The sequence below is a fragment of the Tenebrio molitor genome, chromosome X, assembly GCF_963966145.1.
Source record: "Tenebrio molitor chromosome X, icTenMoli1.1, whole genome shotgun sequence".
NCBI classification, from domain to species: domain Eukaryota; kingdom Metazoa; phylum Arthropoda; class Insecta; order Coleoptera; family Tenebrionidae; genus Tenebrio; species Tenebrio molitor.
This window is the reverse complement of record NC_091055.1, coordinates 9321072-9342637: the sequence shown is the minus strand read 5'-3', so window position 1 is coordinate 9342637 and position 21566 is coordinate 9321072. Positions and strand designations below refer to the sequence as shown.

The 21566-nt window shown below is 37.5% G+C and overlaps 1 protein-coding gene across 2 annotated transcripts in view; it reads left to right on the top strand.

The window, feature by feature from the left end:
• The window catches only part of LOC138139699 (protein eva-1 homolog C), an 80271-nt gene that overhangs the window by 23250 nt on the left and 35455 nt on the right, over nucleotides 1-21566 (top strand). The window lies entirely within an intron of this gene.

The following is a 21566-nucleotide window of genomic DNA, read 5'->3' as shown; positions in this document are numbered from 1 at the left end:
TCATAATCATGTTCATTTCACGTTGAACTGTTTTGAACTTGATCGCAACCGTTTCATTGGTGCATTCACAATTAACACTGTTGCCAGATCTGGATCTCTCCAATCCAACGGTTTCACGTATTTTCTTAACACTTTAGCAACATGAGTTTTTTCTCGCAATGTTCCTCTATTATTGTCTCTAGCAGGGCAAATCCAATTTCCTTTGGGAGCAGCTGCAAGCCCCTTTCACTGTACGTAAAAAATTTCAATAATTTTTTTAATGACATGCAAGTTAATTTGCGTGTCGTGTGAAGTTTATGAGATATTTTGAGGCGCTTTCGGTGCGGTTGAACGTGTTTTAACAGGAATTCAATATACAGTGGCGAGCGCTACTTTGTACTCAACTTGATTGACAGAAACCTTAAGCCAGCGTATATTGTCCCGTGTATAAGACTGATATTGCATAAATTTCGTAAATCTGTGAAGCCTTCATCCGAAAATCTAATTTGTGAAACAACGGGGTGAATAATGTTTTTCCGAGGGAGGAATAACGTATGAATTAAGTGTTGGAGGCTTTCAAGATCATCCGAGATTTGTCTGTTCTGACCTGCATGTTTTCTTTCAACTTGTAACACGATATTTCAATTCAATATTGAGCAAAGTGTACGAGGTTATAGGATTGACCTCGGGTATTCCATGTAGGCCATTTGGAAAACCTGTCCCGTTTATACATTCAGCGATCGCTATTTCCCTCACGGGCTTTTTCTTCCTTTTCAATCTTTCGGATTGATAAGAAAAATGTCTTATTGCATATTAAAGAAACTGCACCTGAATGGAAAGCTTCGACACCTAATTCTACAAAAAAACGCTGCACACTCGTTTGTTGCTTAAATATTTGATAATTTTGCGATTAAAAGTTTTTGCGAGCTGTAAAACTATTCCATGGGTGGTTAACGAGAAAAGTTGATGGCGGTTAGTGGAAACGTAAATTTGTTCAGAACGAATCATCTGCACCACATTGGAACTTCCAACACTGTGTTCACCTTATGAATTAAATTAATTCACCAAGTCCGCACCTTTTTATTATCAGCCGCATGTTTAATCTATTGGCAATTTCATGGTTAGTGATTCGCTACTTCAATAGTGTGCGGTGCAGCAGTGGACCCCGGAAAGACCACTGGGGCATTGCAGTTGCCGCTCAGGTGCTCCCAATAAACCATTCTGTCCAAAGTTGAAAGACTTGTGGGTTGGACCTGCAACTTCAAAATGCACATTAAGATTTCATCGTCTTACACCAACGATTAGAATTCTGTTAACACATCAATCGTTTTAATCAAATTATTGTGGTGGGTGGCTCAGTGAAGTTTTGATTAAACTCAGCTACTGCTAGGTCTATTATGCTTAATCATATTATTTTGTTGATGAAAATTAAATTTGTTTCAAACTTTGTTATTGGCGAAAATTTAAGAAAGCCTTCAGGTTGGATGTTGTAAATGAAATTGAAGGTTCCCGGACGAATTTCACGTGCGCCCATTTAAAATTTGCAAGAGTCAAACTGAATTCAATCGCCAGGACTGTGATTATATTTGTTGTAAAACCAACAGATTTCACAGATTGTAAATCTAATGGTGCTGTTGTAATTGGTTATAAAACTGGCCGCAGACGTACCTCAGTTTAATAACATTGTGTGATGTTTCTCTACCTATTAATATTATCTCAGGTAGCATTATGGATACTGCTCGTTTTATGCTCGAAGTTGTTTTGCTTTAAATAAGCCTGTTAAAGACTTTCGTCGCTATCGATCTGTAAAAGCTCTACAAGCAAATAATTCTCTCAGTTAATTACAGACAAAATCATAAAAAATGTATGAAACACTTGTCCACACAAAGGCTTCCAAATTGGCACATGTTCGACAACATAACGTGAATGTGATTTTGGGGGATTCATTTATAGAGCAGCTGTAAAGTATCTTGTGTGAATTTCGCGATGTCTCAGTTATTGCAAGTGTTACTGACAGAAATTCTGCGGAGTAAATTGTTTTCTCATTTGCAGTTTATTTTAATAGTGTGTTATTCAATGTACAGCATGTTGCATCATAGTACTTGTCCTTTTTCCGGTTGTGCACATGTCGATGTTCAATGAGCTGTGTCATAAAAGTGTGGAGTAGATGCAGCGGGGTTGCATCTTTGCTTTTATAAAATTCATAAGCCGAGGAGCTTTTATGTTGCAGCAGGAGCCTCTGTGTGGAGCAATGTTAAAGCAAAATTTTATGGGTCATAGTGATTTGATTTTTGCCAAGTTGCGTTATCCCAACAATTCAGAAGTAAAGTTTTTCCCTCATGAAAGCTGGATTTTTGTGTTAATTACGAAACTTGGATGTTGCAAGTTTAAATCCGTGATTAGCAATAAGTCTGATCTTGTTAATAAGAGCGGAAGTTCCCGTCGCGACCATGTGAGCCAGAGGAAAGGAATTTTTTTATCAATCGGACAAATTGCTCCGAAAATGGCGGCAATATATCGCATCATTCTCGCAAAGTGTATACAAAGTTGAAGTTAGCTATCAGCTAAGAAATCCAAGTGGGAAATGCTTCGTCGTCGGCTGAAACACAACAATACCTTCGGTGCAAACAACTTGAACATCTAAATTTGGTAAAGTTTTCTCTCTCCTTTATGTAAATCCTCTCACTCCATTTCGGGTTAGGACGAGGTTAGGCGGGATAGGTACATTCGAAGTCTCGTTTTATTATCGTCTTATCATCAGATCGTTTAGCTAATTGTTCCATCAAACTGGCTCGACAAAATCAAAATTGCCCCCGGCCGAACTCAAAATTCCTCAATTTGCGATCCTCCGCCGACGCACGAACTAATCACTGTTCGTTAAAGGAAATACGGAGGTATATTTTTCGTTTGATTAAACGAACATATTTTAATTAAACCTCCACAAAAGAATACTATAAACGAGAAAAATAAGCCGTGCGTTTTCTCAGGGAGCTTCCACTCGCGTGTTTTCCGGCATCGTTATCCGAATCTTCAAAAGAAGTTCAAAAAATATTCTTCGACCCGGATTCGTTTAACTAATGTAATTATTACAAACAATGGTTTATCTGTACAGAGTGAGTCAATTAACGGAGTCAACGGAAGGCGGACGAGGATGGATAGTCGCAATTTTGTCTGACGGCTTTTGTTCCAAGGGGACTGCGTAATGGCGAAAAAATCGACTTTTCAAAAGACGACGCCATTTGGGAATAATCTACAAATTTAACTACGACCATGATTCATTTCGCATCTCTAATTTGTTGTTGACGTGTCGCTTAAAACGAACAAATTGATCAATATAACGCCTCAACAGATCCGTGATTGACTTTAAAAAAGTTAATCAAAGAGAATTATTCTCGTACGTGTAATTAACTTCGACGGATATTATCGAAATCCGACCGATTCGACAAAATTGCATTTTTTGCCTGAATACATTCTAAAATACTCCATTGAATTCCCCCCTGGTATTAATGATTTATTCGCCACGGTTGGTACTCCTGAAGCTTGTTGAAGTCAGCATCTGGACTCAAATTTGTTGTCGTCGTCGCCGCCAATTAAATTATACGAACGTTAATTATAAATAAATAATATAAATTACTACAAATTTGGGAATTTTCAAATTATTAAATTAGTCATAATTTACATAACTAAATCCATTAAGTATTTTTATGTAACTCGTTAATTTCCTAACTTTGATATTTTATCTATCTGTTATATCAGATATACTGTTTATTTTTGATATTTTTTTTATTCGTTTTATTTACTCTCTCACTTTCCCTTGTTTCTGTTTGTGCGTTGTGGCCATCAATCGTTTTGCACTCGGATGAGTTCCTTGAAACTGTAGACTAAAAATGACAAGATTTTTTCCCTAATGTATAAGAACGAAGCGTCTTGTTGAAGCTTTAGTGTATTTCTTGCTTAAGTATGATAAATAAATTCTCTTTCGATTCTTGACAAAGCAACCTTCCCATATAATCTTAAGGGTTTAATTGGTGAATCTGCGGTATTCACATTTCGTATTTCAAATATTTCTAAATCAGTCTTGATAAAATCTCACTTGAATTTTTCAATGTTGCTTTAGAGATTTACATACTAAAATTTGGTTTCTGTGTTCTCCGTGAAACTGCTTGTTTAGACAATTTTCCCAGAGTGATCTAAATTGCCACAAACGAATTTGCGAATTTGCTGTTGCGAAGGTATCTGATTTGGCTGAACCAGTTTCTCAACAATTCCTTTTTACACGAAATTGATGCTTGACTTTAATCAGATGAGTCTCTAAAAATTGAAAGAGGTTTTAATGGTACCATTTGCATGGGTGTTCGCACCGACCATGTAAGTTTCCTAGCCGAGGTCATAATTGGCAACTTGTTGCAAGCTAATCTAATTTGGGCTGTTTTTATAAGATGACGCTTAAAAGTTTTGATTTGGCGAAGGTAATTGACGCGTGGCGGTTTCATGTCCCAAAAAACATTTAACTACCCCCGATATTTGGATCTTAAGCGTGTAATATAAAATTTACGAGGGGTGGATGGTATTTATGAATTTTTTATTATGTACCTTGAGCATTTATCGTTGTAACATAGCATAAAAGAAACATATGCAGAAGAAAGTAATAAAAACGCTGGCAAAAACGGGATAATCGAGAGAAAAAGATCGCAATTCGGTGAAAAAAATTCAGTAAATTTTAGAAATTATCTCGGTGATTTATGTGTGAACGGCACTATTTAAAAGAGAAAACCTACCCCTGTCGTGTTCTCATCTGCGCGTTAGCCATATCAGGGGGGTGATATCGTTGCGAAGAAGTCGACTCAAAAATAAGTTTCGGTAAACGGGTGTACGTTAATGTCGACCTTTAAATAATCAGTTTGCTTAAATTAAACCCGTTTAAATTTCATTTACATTTTATTAGGATTAATCGATTCCGTTTATTTACCTTTATTAGGATTTAATCGGCTTAACGTGCCCTAAATCGTTTTAAATTACGGAATAAAGAAAAACAAACCCAGCAAAGGGTTGAGACACTACAAGCAATTATCTGCTTTTTCACCTAATCGAAAGAACAAAAAATCCAATTAGTTAGTTGTATAAAAAAAATTGTATTGTCATTATGCGTAGTAATTTGTAACAATAAATAGCCCACTAACGAGTCGCGAACAAAAATAATTGGATGAACACTGAAATTAATACTGTTATGTGTTTTAATTATCAATTACAACCGACAAACGTTATGGCATGAGGGAGAAACGAGCGTAAAATCATTTTACGACATCGAGACACATCTAATTTCCACCAATTTTCACTTTTTCTCTTTATAACGTGGCAGTTTACTGTGCTAGATGGATGTCACGCAGAGCTCTAATTAAAAATGCGATGTCTTTCGGATGCGAAAGAACAATTATTTAGTTTTGCGATAGCGGATGTGAAATTGGTGTGTCAGGTATTGCGGCGCAGCCACCCCCGTGACGTTAATGGCAGAAGATAACGCGCCTTAAAAATGCAGAACAAAGGGTTCGTCATAATAATCTGGGGTGGTAGTTCTGATCAAAATTGGGAAATACCGACGACCACTTTCACAATTATAAGAGCTTTGTCTGTTTTGCATCGTTCTGAATTCTTCTGGTTTTAATAGAAATATTGGTGGACGTTTTCCAATCGTGGCGTCGAGAAAAATATAAACAGCGTTAAAATTTATTCTGGAAATTTGAATTTTAAAACAATTTCCAAGTTTTCAGGGAACTCGATCTTCAGGGATTTACAGTTTCTCTCGGTGCCAATAAATATCAGGGAAATTGTACGGCCCGCATTCCAAAAGCCACTTATTTGCTATTTTAACGCATAACTTATTGAATTTAGATTAGATGTGGAAGTGTCGAATTTTTTGGTTGTTTACAGTTTGGTGAGGTCCTTCGGATAAATCGTTTTGTCACGTCGACGCTTTCAATGCGTCCTTGTCGGTCGGCATTTTGATCCAGACAGGCGTGTAACTTCAGGTTAATCTGATACATGAAGGATTTGTCCTCGGTGCGAGTCAATTAATTAACCTGGAAAATTGAAATGATAACTTGGAGTCTAGACCGCAGCTAGACTGAGCTTTAAGCCGTTCGTTAAGCTCTATACACAGCTACCTGCATGTATGCCAATTAAATATATCCAAAACCGGCATGAAATTTCGTCGAAATATTAATTAGCTCCTGCAAAATAAACAATAGAGGACGTATTTTAATCACGGTCTTAACGGATATTAAGTCGTCTGGCTCTTAATAGTTTGCCGTAATCAAGATCTTCTACTGGAGATATTCTCCACTAGATCCGGAATTTTGCTCTCTATGTGCCGAAAGTCGCTTTAAATGAAATTTCTAAACATTTACAATACAGAACCCTTTAACGCGCAACATCTGACATCCTGGAGAGCGCTCGTTATGTCGAATTTAAAATTCAAATGCCCTCCACCATGAATTATATCGGAAGAATATTACCCGGATCCCACACGGCGTGTGCCCCAGAAAACCACCTAATTACACAGATTCTTCCACGTGGTGCGAAAATTCGGAATTTTCTCAGAAACCTGTGGACCCGCTGGGAAAAATTTGGAGGTGTGCACGTTTCACCACAAATTTCGAAATATATTTGTTGAGCGTTTTGGAATTGTTGGGGTCTGGGGTGTCGGGGTACGCGCGCCTAATAAAAAAGTTAAGGGCGCGGTGCTTAAAGACTGGCGTCGTTTTATGTATTTTACATGAGAAATAAGGGATGGTAAAGTCTCAACAAAATGAGTTCCTAGACTGTTGACGCCCGAACAAATTTGTTCCGATAACAAGTTTGGCCCCTCGGGAGGAAGAACCGAAAATTCTTTTTCGAACTGGTGAGGAATCCTGGGTTCATCACTAAGATCCATAACAATGCGAAGTTTGCCTTTTTACTTGGCCGAATTGGTGAAATTCAATTGGCTCCGGTCCCGGATGAGTTCCCTATGAATTTTTGCAGCGATAATTGGAGTTTCGGTCAGCAGGTGGCGGCCCAGTCGTCCGGGGGTGGTGGGTTCGAGCGTCGATGTAAAAAATTAGTCCTGTCGAGTTGTTTGTTTTGAAGTAAGTGAGTGAGATGTAAGCGAAGATTAAAAGTGTGATTTGTGGAGAGCCGGAGCGCACAGTAAAATACAGGATTGTGCACAATACGCGGCATTTAATTTTTCATTTTGAGAATAAAGCGGCGAGCGCCTCTTTATACCCTATCTAAATTTTCTGTCACACACCCATTCTGTTCGTGACCATTCGACGAAGTCTTCATTTAGAAGTCGGGAAGTCCTGTATAATATAACGATGTAATTGGGTATAACTTTTTTTATTTTTTCTCTTTTAAGCTTTATCTTATTGTATCTCACCCGGATCGGGCGCTCTGCTTTTTATTTACGCTTGAAATTTGCCTTCGCCCGGAATAAAACTAACCCCGCTCGCGCTTTATTTTTATTAAGTGATCGTGTAAGACACGGCCTCTTTTCGATCCGATTACCTTTTAATCAGAATTTTACGATGATGCGAGGAAACTCGAGACGAGAATTCATTATGAGACTCTCTAAGCTCTAAGCAGTATATTATCTAACTACACCGATACACAAGCGCAACTTCTAATTGACGCAATTTAAACTTTAAATAAATTCATTTTCGAACAATGAACTTTTCTCACAAGTAGATGCTCAACTCACTTTCACGAAATCGTTAACTAAAAAGGAAGCTGATGAACGTCGTGAGCTACATAATCTTATATCTAACGGCGTTTGCGCCACCAGAACCACCCTCACCGCACGCCAAACACCCGAATATAGATTTTAGCCAAAAACTGTACCGCCGTCAAATAAACATCATTAATCCCGCCACAATACCGCCCATTCAGAAGACTAAACTCGAATTCATCATAAAAAAAATATTGACTCCACAAGATTCACACCAAGACAATCCGATAAAGCGAGAAATAAGAATTAAAACGTATAAAGGAAAGGACCCGAACTTGTTCCCTGCGGCACTCCGTTCGATTTTAATGATGATGATCATGGAAAAATGGATTGTTTCGCGTCGGTATCGATCGAGGGTACGGAATTGTATAATAGCCATGCAGAGCACACTTTGATGCTCGATAGTGTATGCGAATTAAAGGGCGAATATATTCAGAAGCGGCCATATTAATAACCAAATAAACAGAGATATTTCCGGTATTCAGTTGATATAACAGTACGCACCGGCGTTGCTAACACTGTTTCAATTATTAACCCCCGATATTGTTATCATTCATAGTTGGCGCAACGGCCCCCTCTCCTACGCCTTATGTTAACAACCCTAACGCAATAGCGACGGCTTTTGCCTCGTAACGTCGATTTTTGTTCGTTAATTTTGACGGTTGTGTTATTAGATTTTGGGTCTAATCCGTTCGAATTGTTTGTTTCAGGTGAGCTAATATTGAATCTGGATGCTGATTTAAGGGTGCAGGTAAATATTAATACTCCCGTCAAACTTTTAATAATAATCTCAGTTTTTATTGCTTCTGAATTTATCCAGTGTTTACCAAATGTGCTTTAATAATGTCTGAAGAGCGGGAGCGGAGAAACCGTTTGAGAAGGTACATATTTTACATCCAAAGTGAAAAGTTAGTTTTGTCATTTGCATACGGCAGCCGTTGTCGAGTGTCATTCTGGTTGCACCGAAGACGCCACTCTTTAAAACTCATTTATTACATTTTTCCCTTGTCTCACCTTTACATCAACCTTTTTAATTAACCTCCGCCAAATTGATCAGCACACAACACTATCGAGACCTGTCTCTCTTCTCCCTTCGTCTCCTTTAAAAATGCTTTAGGGTCGTGTTGCCAACTCGAGCCAGCTTTACACGATCATATTTTCATTTTGCCAGAGATAAGACGGAAATTATGAGACTTGCTTAATTCAGCCCGAAGATAGTGTAGACAATTTACGAAAAATTATGCAGAGCGTTCACAAATAGGACGTCAGACGGGATAACAAACTGTTTAATAACAAATGGATATCCAGTCGTTTGTACTTCGTCTTCCTTCGGACGTTTCAAGAAGTGATGGTACGGTGGCAAAGGTTGACCCTTCACCGAATTACGTCGCCGGCGACCAAAAGAAAAATCCCACTTTCAAATAGATCACTAGATTTGATAGTCCATTCACATATTAAGAAGGCACACCTGAATATTGCACCCGACAGAATATGCGCTATCTAAATTGACCGAACGCCGCCCTCGAAGCCACCAAGTACATTGTTCGACACCCATTCAGGACAACAATAGTGAACATTTACGTCACGAATAAAATACAAAACACTAATCTCGTCTTCTGGATATCTACATTTTTTGAGTTTGGTTCGTCGGCGATGTTTGAAGTCCAACCCGAGGGCAGGATAAACAGTCTGGGATGCGCCCAAGTGCATATTGATGAAGATGTGTAAATGTCAACAAAGTTTAGATTATATTGACTCTATGCCGTATCATGCAATTTGGTTAAACAAATCTGCTCTCCGATATTACGGTCAGTCTCTAAACATTGACGGCCGTTTATGAGCCGGTGTGATGCGAACGTGCTAAGTAGGAAATCACATTTAATTATCCCCCAAGAAAGTTTACATTGTATGTCACGCATTTTATAGGGCTCTTAAGTAGAAAAAGTGCTTTAAAAGGTCGTAAACCAAGGTTAGGTTTGTAAGTATAATTATTTAGATGTCGGCCTCATGTGTTAAGACAGTTTATATAACATTCATGGCTTTTGGAATGGGAAGTAGTAAAGCAGAGTGTTCTGAAAAGTCGAGTTGTTTGGTGGGTTGGCCTCTGTGCCATTTGTTCCTCTGTCGGCATGTTTTACTTTAGCTTCCGCCGAAAGCGACGCACGCTCATCAAAAATTTAGACCTTTTTTCTTTTTTTTTTCGACTTGCTCCACTTCACTTTTCGAAAAAAAACAACTTTATGAGTCTGATTTCAATCTGTTAATTAATACCATCGCGTCGTGTCGATAATGCAGCAGTTGCAAAAGAACCACATTTGTCTGAGAAAATTGCAGATTTGCTTCGCGAAAATCTCGCAATAATTCATCACGTTTGCCCAACGGAAAAAACTGCACGAGAATCGGGAGTTTGCGTAATTCTTACCCAAACTTGATTTATTTCCATAATCTTTTAATAACCCTGACGCACTAATACTGTCGAAGAGGCTGTACGAATTTTAGAATGTTTTCATATAACAAAGAATGTTTAAATTTTACGCAGTATTCAAATTCAATTAAAAACAATACTGTTGTAATAATAAAGCGAAAATGTAACAATTCGAAACAAATTATTCTTAGCGTGCGTAAATATTTAACGAAAAAGCTGAAGATTCGCATCCATTTCGACTAAATAAACAACGCATTTGTTAACTTTATAAGGCAAACTAAATAAGCCTAAATTACAGCCAAGTTCTTGTTCTTATTCTATTTCGCACCGACTTTTCGGAGTTAATGTATTTGACCCGTTTTTAATTAAATATGAGAGGTTCTATTAAAGGAAATTCATTTGCACGTTTCAAGATCAAAGATGGCCTTTTGAACACCTATAAATATTAACAGCGCCTCCGACTCGACAAATATTGCTGTGTTAACAATTTATTTCACTCATCCCTCACATCACGGTTTTTCTCTGATCTGTCGTGTAAATTATTCGAACAAGTGCCTAGTTAGTTTCGCACCATTTTACTTAATTGGATTAACAAGTGCTAATAGTTATAGAATATAGAGCGTTTTATTTCTCGGGGTGCACGTAATGACTATTTGTAGGCACGTTGCACCTAAGATAACTTATTGCTGCAATAAATGATGCGTTCGGTGCCATAAAGCACGCTTAATGGCAAGAGAAGCCTTCACTAAAACTGTATTCTTTGAAACATAGCTACCTATAAAATACGTTCATGTTCATTACCGACGCGAATCATTTGTGTAAGAGGCCATCGCTTAATAACGAACCCAATATCTTACGTGAAAGCGATTCCAATTATTTAGTCCACTTAATATTTAACGACACAATCAAAACAATGATGTGGGAAAGAGTAAACAAGTCGGATCATAATTATTACGAATTTATTGGAAATCACGAGGGATTTTCGACATTTTCCGGTACCATCTGTTCGACATGTTGAGCGTGTGCATGTTATTACGTGCAACAATGACGTCACTGTACAGGGCCATTATCTCTTCTGCTCGAATAGGACGGGGAATTACCGAAACCATTAAGACTTGGATTTAATTAGATAACGTCAGTTTAAACGCAAAACGTGAGGAATCGAGCATTTCGATTGATCGAATTGGTTTGGTGGGTTCTTTCGGTCGGCAGCGCCTGCGCTGTGCTCTTCTGTGATTTACCGTTACGTTTCCGGTAATTTACCGAGATAAAATAATCGGCCAATAAAGAAGAAGATTGAGTCGTCGCATCGAGACATTCATGTCCGTGACTTTTATGTTTGTCGAACGACTTCCTACACATACGTTTCGCTATATTAACAATAACAACGGCGCAGCGCGCAGACTATTCAGTTGCAGTTTTCTTCTGCAAAACAATGCCGTTCTGCCGGCCGAGATGCTTAAGTGGCGCTTTGTATTTTTTATGTGCTAGTCGATGGGACGTCTGCAGCCATCGTAAACTGCTTTAACTGTGCCATTCTATTAGAATTGATGTGTGATATTATAGTCTGGAATGTAGACAGACGTATCGTGTACGTGTATGCATAAATAAATGCAGGATGGTCGGGGTCGTTCCAAGTTTTGCACGCGACGCCCCCTAGCAGCAGGTTTTTAAACGCTGCCGGATTTTCCGCGGATATCTCGAGCTCGTCACTGCGAAAAAATGTTGCGAAAGCGCCAACGAAAGCTCGGATTTATTACAATGGTTACAGGTTTTATAATGGGCCTAGGTAATTTGTAGACGCGTAAAACGGGGTCCGATATGTTGTAACATGTGGCACCAGGTGAGGGTGATCCCTGCTGGGGTAATTACCCATCATAAGAAGTGGACCACCGACCGCAAATTTAATCGTCATTGTAAAACTCGTTTTTATGAATATTTAACTGCGGGTCAACCATGTCCGATGAGGAAATTTCATTCACTTTAAAAGCTACACCGGAAAAACTGAAAAGAAAATTCAAGATTTTACCACTTTATTAGAGAAAAAAGAAAAAACGGGCAAATCTTTCATCACATTCATGTAAAGTTTTTTTTGTCTCAATTTTATATCAAAATGAAATTCCTTCTAGTTGTAACTAACTAATAGTATATTATTATACGAGTTTAATAAGACGCTTTATTATCACATGAGTGTGTTTAAAGGACTACGAGCGTAGTGAGAAGTGCTTTAATGGGACAAATGTGATAATACGTCTTATTAAACGAGTGTAATATACTATTTTTTATCTACATTGCATTACTAATTCCTGAAATTTCAGCTGCTCAGGTTTTCATATTAGAGTAGGGACTTTCGCGTGGGTTGGCAACAGACATTTTTCACAAAAATGTAAGGTTATATTTACTAAATTTACTTCATAGCTTTACTCGTACCTTGACGCTTGACGTCAAACGGCTGATGTTACCAATATAACAAAAGCTAAAAGTTACCAAAAACAGTTTAATAATATCACTCCTTATTAAACCATTTTCCATATAATAATGAGCCCCTTTGTAACTCGAAAGAAATGAACATTTTTTCCACCACTAGTCTCAGAAGGCTTCATTATTGACTCTCGAACCGACCCCAGTAAAAGTAGAATTTCTCTCCCAAGGTTAATAATAATTTTCATTATTAACCTAGGTGAATAATGAACAGCCGTCACCTAGCAACGAAAGATTTTCGTTGATTTCATTGGTTAACGTAGACGATTTTCATAGCAACCGTTGAAAAATGAGAACTCGGATCGTCGCATCGGACAAAATAATTTTATTAATAATTATTATCGGAAAGGGTTTTAACGTATCTAGTAGTGGAAAAAATAGTATATAAACCACGATGAAGAAGTCCCTTATAGCCTTCGCATCTTAGAACCCTCGGCACGCCTCGGGCTCTAATCTTGGCGCTCTGGCTGTAATCATGAACTTCGTCACCTTGGTGTATAATATACTATTGTGGATCTCTGAAATAATCTGAAGGTACTAAATGGGGGAATATATTTTTTTTATTAATTAACTATGTATGTATATTGGTCAACCGGTGTAAACCCATTTACAGACCAAAAAAAAAGAAAAGAAAGAAAGATAAATACAGACAGATATTAGTGGAAATTGTTTAACTTAAGTCACCAGCTAAAGAAAATTACTGCTTAATCCGATAGGATGAGTTGAAACAATCTCGAAAAGTAAACACAAAATTACTATTATCGACATTAGCCGTTAATATTATTTTCAGTTCGTGATTATTTGTTGTAAATACAGGGTATTTCACGAATAATAATGAGCCCGACGAAATTGAAAATGCAACCCATAATACATTTGCAAAGTTAACATGGATATTTATTTTTTGATCAAAAAAACATAATATGTAGTATGTATATTAAAGAACGAGTTTTATAAGGGTTGATTTGGCGCACAAATTCCCTAGAATTTGATTTTTTTTTTGAAAATTAAAACAAGGGTGCAAATTCTAAAAAATAAAATAAAAAACTCGTTTTATAAGGCATTGGCGCACTCGTCCCATAGAAAACCCCCCTAGGATCGTTTTTTACACTTGGGACTCGTGCGGCAAATCAACCCTTATAAAACTCGTTCTTTAATATACCATTAGCTGTGCAGTTTCGTAAAGTTTGAAATAAACGTCATTCGCTTGGTTAAATGAAATTGTGAAAAAAACGAAGAGTTTTTGGGAAAATGTTTGTTGTCTGCATAAACACGCAACGGCAGAAGCATTTTAATTACATTCACAATAAAGCAGGATCATTTTAATGGTCGTATTTTAACTTTTTTGTAAATGTCAGTTGTAACAAATAAAATTACTGGAAGCAAAGCCATCATGGATTCATAATTTCATTTTAAAACAATACGATATTTAAAATAGCCACGTTAACTTTGGAAATGTATTATGGGTTGCATTTTCAATTCCGCCAGCTGCAGTATTAATAAAATAAGTGAGAGCTATCAATTTGGTTATTAATTAGTTGTGACAGAAAATATTTTCTTCTACTTTCCAGCGTTGAAAGTTGAGTCTGTTGCAGCAATATATTATGTATTAAGGATAAACCGTTCCAACTCCTTGTTTTCTTGTAGTTTCTCATCCTCCTTTTTGGTCTTCTTTTGCTTCTCGTTTGTTCATTAAATATGATCTTTTGTACGTGAACTTTGTCTCAAGTCTCTCTAGTTGCTAAGTCTTTGGTAATGGTCTGCTTGGAATTAAAAGCTCATAAAGAATAATTCCATTCCCACCATACCGACAACATGATCTCCTCCACTTGGTGGATCTTCTGTGGTAATGGTCTTGTTTGTAACGCGTAACATTATTTGTAATAAATTCGTTTTTATCCTTTTACTTTTTGGAGAACAAGCTGTTTCTAACACGGATCTAAAGCAAAAGATACGAAGCACAACTAGAAGTTCTTCTACCAGTTCATGTTCGTGTTTCTTTTTATTTTTTTAATAAAATAAAGTCCTCAAAAATTACGATAGAATTTTGTCCTACCACAATCGTCACGTTTAGCCCAATCTTCTAATTTTTCATTTCTGAATAAAAAACATTGGAGACGTCAATTAATGGGGTTTATTCCTAATAACAACTGAAATAGATGACCACAATTCTAGTACCTGTGGTTCTATTAGTGCACTAGAATTTAAACCGCTTTATACATATACCTTTTTTACTGCTACGAGTATATTAAAATCTATTCTGCTTCAGCCAAGTGACCTAAGCGATTTAGCTTAATTTAAAAAAAACCAAATCTATAATCCATCAAGTACCAAGGATTCATGTTAAGTAAATTCCAATAGGTTCAGTGAAGGTATGAAATAGTTTCTTCCTAAGGGCAAAATTTGTATGTATGTATGTACCGCTTCTCCGCGTAAGAAGAACGATTACGAAGAATTACGAAACAGATTTTGATGGAGTCTTCACTGAAAGGATGTTTCTTAAATTTAAGTTTTAATTTACAAACGATTCACTAATTTGAAATGTGGCTGAGTACTAACCAGCACATGAATTTTTGTTGCAAAGATGCGGAGCGCTTGCTTAGCAACGGCGTCTCTACATCATTGTACAGGTTATTCTAAATGATTGTAGTCGAAGTAGGCCATTCCCATGTTATGACATTTTTGCCGCTGTCATGTGAACTGTCAAATTTGTTGCTGTCACTGTAATTTTTTAGGTGAAACGTGCGGTGATGAGAGTTTTTTTATTTTTGTTAAATTAACAATTGAATCCAGAAATATTGAGTTGTTTTGCACCCAATTTAACTCCCGTGTGTGAACGGTGTGTACTCACTTATTCACATCATTTTGATGTTTTTTTTTTATATGGAGCGGGAACCATAAATTTTACATTCCGTTTTAACGCCTACTTCGACTACAATCATTTAGAATAACCCTGTCCATATTTACACTAAAATAGCATTCGAAGGTAAAGTTCATCGATTTAAATTTGTGATAGTGACATTGACAAACAACCAATTTTTGGATGTCTGAGAGTAAGTGGAATTACGTTTACGTACGTTAATTAGATATATGTAATTGCGTTTAATATAAATATACTTCAAGATTTTCTGTTTACATGTCACGATCATATTTGAGATTTTAAATATTTGGCGCACTTTGACAGCGTTGTAGGCTCCGTTAAATTTTCTGGCGACGAAATTAGTTAGAAGATAGAAGATCAAAATGAAGATCGAGGTGTAGATGAAGATCAAAATGAAATCCAACCGGGGCGAAGCGGATTGAACAGCTGGTAAATGGATGATGTTATTTAGGAAGGGATCGTGAAATATCATTGGGAGAGTATTTCTTCGTAGATGAGGGAAACTTCAAGGTTTGTCATTGACGCCGACCACAAAACGTCGGAAATATCCAATAAATAAGTCAGGCCGAAAAATTTTATTACATTGCTGGCAGAATGACCTCTGTCAATCACTTTTGGCAGTGTTCGGGTATGTGATTAAAAAATATCCGGATGCCATTTGTAATTTGAGTGTTTCTTTGTCGAAGGCGAAAGTTTGAACCGACAAGTTATCGGGGTGTTTTAGGTAATTGTTTGTCTGCCTCCGAATATTCCGTGATAATTTTCGGACGTAATTCTACCTGAAAATCGGTATCTTTTGACGGGGATGTTATCCGTGCGCTCCCCCGAGCCGGTATATTCCAATTCGCAGCATGGTTTCATTGGTTTTCGCGGAATGCGCATTTTACTGTGAAATTAACTGCCGTTCTGGGAAGTGTTCGTTCTTATTACTATTAGTTTTATTCGCGTTCGCAGATGTGGCTGTTAGCGTTTCTTTATCGACGGACGCGAGGTGGATGCCGGATGGGGTGAAGCCTTCAGGAAGCGAGTGCACCCCGGGTTATGGCTGACCACACCCGTCCTCCGGTTCCTCGTCTATACATTCATTACGTTTCTCCCAACTGAATTTGTCCTAGACATAAATCAATATTAATGCATCTCTGTTCCTGTTTTTGTACGTTCCGTTTATCCTCGAGCGGCCGTTGCAGCGCCATTCCATACGTCAATTAGGCTAATTAAAAATGCAAAAGTGTCAACCTTTGAACTCGACCGGCCTTTTTGCCAGCCCCCGGTTATGGCAAGATTAATCAAGACCAGAAGACATAATAATCCCAGTCACGCATCCCGTTATCACGTGCTTAATCCCTACCTAATCCAACATTGAAAAGTTATATACTCCTCATTTTCCCCCGACGAAAATATTCGCAAATACACACATCTACAAACATTAATGTCGCTAACGATAATAACACTACGATTTATGACGTGACAAAATGGATGGGAGGAAGTTTTGCATTTAACGCGGATGAGTGGAAAACGCAACACAAAATGATGCTAAGTTGGGACGTGGACCGTTTTGCACTTCCGCAACTACTTTTTTCAAAGGGAATTTTAAAAACGACCAAACGGAACGGTTTCCGAATCATAAAAATTTCATCTAAAGAAAGGTACGAACGAGCATATCATTAACATGGAAAATTCACCGACTCCCTTTTTACTCTTCCTTTCACCAACAAACAGTGCACATCTTCGAATTAAGCAAATTTAAAAGGGGATTAACAGTGCACACCCTTTCTTTCGACTCGAGTACGACTAAGCGCGGATTGAAAGGTGGTTTAGAGCTTTGTAAATATTGATTTCTCTTCTCTTCAAACCAGAACAAAAATTAATTTCACTCTTTGACAACAAGAATTTCTGAAATTGACAATGGTAATTGAAGACGTTTCGATACCAATTCAGCATTTGATTAAATGAAAATTCACAAAAATTTTCAAGTAAGATGTTGACGTATCGTTTTCTAGCGTGTCGGTCCTCCGATGCAAAATTAATTAGATTAAAAAAAAAAAAAGAAAAACAACCGTAAAAGCAGAGATGCGGATTAAATTTTCATGGTTGAAGTTAATCCAAGTTTTTCGTTGGGCGATTGGGATATTTAATATTTTTCATAACTGGAGTGTTCCAATTAACAAGAGGAAAGCGTGATCAAACAGAAAAGGGTGTACATTTTAAATTAATATTAAATAAAATCTCACTAATTAATGTTACATAAGATGTGTCCAAAAACAACGGGTCGAATGGAATTCTGGAAAAAAAAATTGCGACTTGCACAAGCTGTATCTCAGGATGTGTATATTTTTGTTGTGTACCGATCGAATTTCGATAGAGTTGATAACGTTATTTCACTATCCAGTGCACCAACCGTGGATGAAAAGGGTAAATCAAGTGAAGGAAACCTTTCCTAATTTCATACACTGTATAAACTCGCTTGATTAGAACCTCCGATTGTCGATTCATCATAGTTCTGGGTTCACGACCCAACTTTTACAATAGCAAATCTGAAATCTCCAATCCCTCTAATGTGCAATTAAATTGTTAATGGACCCTTTCGCAAAGCTCCAAATATTTGATCACCTCGCCATTTCTAAATACCACATGAGTCTGACGCCATCGAGCAACTTGTCGTTGTCGTGACCCACATGTCGCTTAAAAATAATTTTTTCTTTCGATTTGAAGTCGTTATTTTTAAATCGTGTCGTCGTACGTTTGATGTACGAAGCGGGATGCAAAATCGACGAAAAATGCTAACCGAAATGAAAGAACTAATACAAGAACCCATCGAATTGACAATAAATAACATCTCATTTATGTACGGAGGAAAACAATCAAGAACTTCGTTGTTTTGTTTTCCCACGCGGAAAACTATCAACGGATCTCTTTCTATCGCCTTCTTTTCAATGATGCACTCCTCAATCTTTTTCCGGTATTTCTTTTATAAGGTAGAAGGTATTTCGAGTCTTTCCATTAAGTTTCAATATAGAATAATCGGATTTTTCTCAAAATGATACACTGTTGATTCACCTGGTGCTGTCAAAAATCAAGGACCGTGTTATCGAGTCGACCTACCGTGTTGCTTTATTTCCATTCATACAATAACACAATTTTTATTGTTTGTTAAATAAACGCCTCCACAAAAATTATCAACAGCAGCAAATTATGCATTGCCGTAATAAAATGCTTCGTGATTATTTAGCTCATTAAATTTGTAACGTGCACACACTCATTAAACATTAAACAATGTAGCCACACTAATGATGATCTAATGGAAACAAAACTCTGAACGAGAAATCAACCGATATTAAATGTATTGGATGTTTTTAATTACATATCGGATTTTATTTTTATATTTTTTTAGTGGCTCGGTTAAAATCATTTTGAAATTTGTTTGGGAGAAATTTATGTAATTATGATTCGATGGACGTGGACAGATGCGATGTTTATGCGAGCTACATATCATTCTTTTATCAGAATGTGTAATTTGGTAAGATAAAATGTAAGCAATCTATTTTATTTATTTGGTTTAGAGAGCTTTACTTGTAGGTCGGCTGTTTGTTTCCCCCGAGAGCCGGGAGAAACCAGAGACTATTTTGTCGAATTGGGAAGGGAGAAAGAAACGGTGGATGTGTTCCATACCGCCAATCTCTGCAGATAATTATAGCAAGCTTGTTTTACAAGGGCCGGCTTCCTTTTATCTATTTCATTATGTGTCCCTCGGATTAATCCAGTGCTGATACATGTTTAATACCTGAAGTCGTCTCCGGTCCCGCAAATTGTTTTCGGTTTGATTAAATTGAAAAAATAACCGAGTGAATTAATTAAAAGTCGGGCAATAAAGCACGGCGATGAAGGAAGTTCTCAACTGGGAAAAGGCCGAGGGATAGTCTCTTACAACGATTTAAAGTGGTCCAGCGATCACGGTTTTATTGCATGGTTTAGCAATTTTATTGTTGCACAGCCGAACGGGGACTTTTTATTTTCGCATAGAAATTTATTTGCGCATGCGAGCACACTGAATTTTTTATGGGGTGATCGGCTGTAAGGGTTAATTTGCACGTATTTCGATTTAAAACTTTTATCAGTCGTCAGATGTAGCGAGTTCGGCCCCGAAGATATGGCCGATTTAAATTAGTTTATTGTCATGTTCAGATTAGCCCCGCGTTGCTTTGATTCGACCTCACCCCTCGTTGCTTATCCCCGAACCGAAACATTTATGAAGCTTTCGGAGCTTCGAACGGCGCGCCCCTGTATTTCATGTGTCACTTGTTAGTCCACCACCAATACCCGCACCGGACCCGAAGAGGGCATTATTTATATCCGTCGTTCCGGGCAGAGTCTCTCACATGTCAGTCTGTTTGCTCTTTTAACCGATTTCGTGTGATTTTCAGCTTCACTTTGCTTATTGATCCTTTTTCTGCCTAATAGTTTTTGCTCATAGTCGACAATGAGAACGGATAAACGGGATAATGGCTTTTTGACAGGTCCGATGTTTATTGGAATTACCCGTTTTCCCCCAACCCACCTATCAACCCCTAAATTATTACAAATCCCCACTGTTTACGCTTTGTTTTATTGGCCACAGTGATGCAACCGTGAGTCCCAGCCTTGCACCAACTGTCACCAAATTTGACGAATTCGTCGATAGATCCGGAACTCCTCCAAATTATCCCGAGTCTTGTTCCATCGCTGGAAAAAGTTGGAACGGTTATTAGTGCAAATCGATGACAAAGTTTCTTATTAAACAAGAAACTGAAAAGGGTGCGAAACATCCACTTTGAGAAGCTGCGAAGGTATAAAATTCAGTTTAATTACAAAGTCGGTGCCGACGAGTGTACTTCTTCCGTAACGAACAAGCGAAAACTTGGACTATAACCGAATTGATCTTTCGATAGAATGTGACTCAGAAATTCGATATAATTTACGAAGCAATATTTTTTTCTTTTCATAAGAATTTCCTTCGCGCTCAATTCAAAACGTACGTCTGGAATGAAATAAAAGAAAAGGGCAAATAACAAAAGAACGCGAGTTTTATAATAAATATTTCGCCGCATGAAGGAGTAATCGTGAAATGGTAAAGATCAACAACTAGCAACAAACTCGGAAATTAACTCGGTGTACCGATGCGTCGTTGATATTCGGTGCGTGCACAGTTGCGTACGTGCCAAATATTTATTGTTTTCTGGGCTTAGTAGACGGATTTCGCGCCGAAACATCTTTTATCGAAAAATCTTCCATTATGAGATAATGAAAGTGGCAAGAGGAGCGGTGAATATGATAATGAACTATTTTGAAGTTGCCAGATTTGAACTCCATGAAACAATTTGCATTAGTTTAATGGCGCCTTCGAACTCTGCAACAATTTCCATTAATTTCCTAAATGGCATTTTACCAAAACAAACGTAATGGTAATTAGAAAATTTTGACTACAATGGAATCAACGGGTACGGTACTACAGATTGGTTCCGTCAAAAACTCAGTGATTTTTCAAAATCACCGAAATTTCCAAAAATCGAAAAGCGGTCTTGTGACTTTTCCGATACAAACTGCGTGATCAATACGCGCCACAAACTGCACGATATTTTGTGGAACATTTAAAACAGCATTGTCCATTTGTGAAATATAACCGGATTAATTGGATTAACGAGCAATTTTGTACATATTTGTAAAATTCGGTTTCCTGTGTATTATATTATCAAACTGCTGATTGATTTTGCTTCATATGTCAGCAACACATTGATATTTTAGAGGGTCGTGTTATTATTGTTCGACAACAACAACATCCAAATAAATACGTTTTCTGACGACAGCCGTCGACTCGTCGAGTGGACTTTTAAATTAATAATTAATCGAATCCGTGTTTTACTGTCACGGTTGTGAATTATGAAAGAGCCACTTGAAACGGCCGTTCGGAAGTAAATTTGTTGGGGGGAAATTGCAACCAAGCTGCGACATAAATAATGAAAAATAGTTATCGTCAGATTTAATGAGTTGTATTGTGAGGTTTT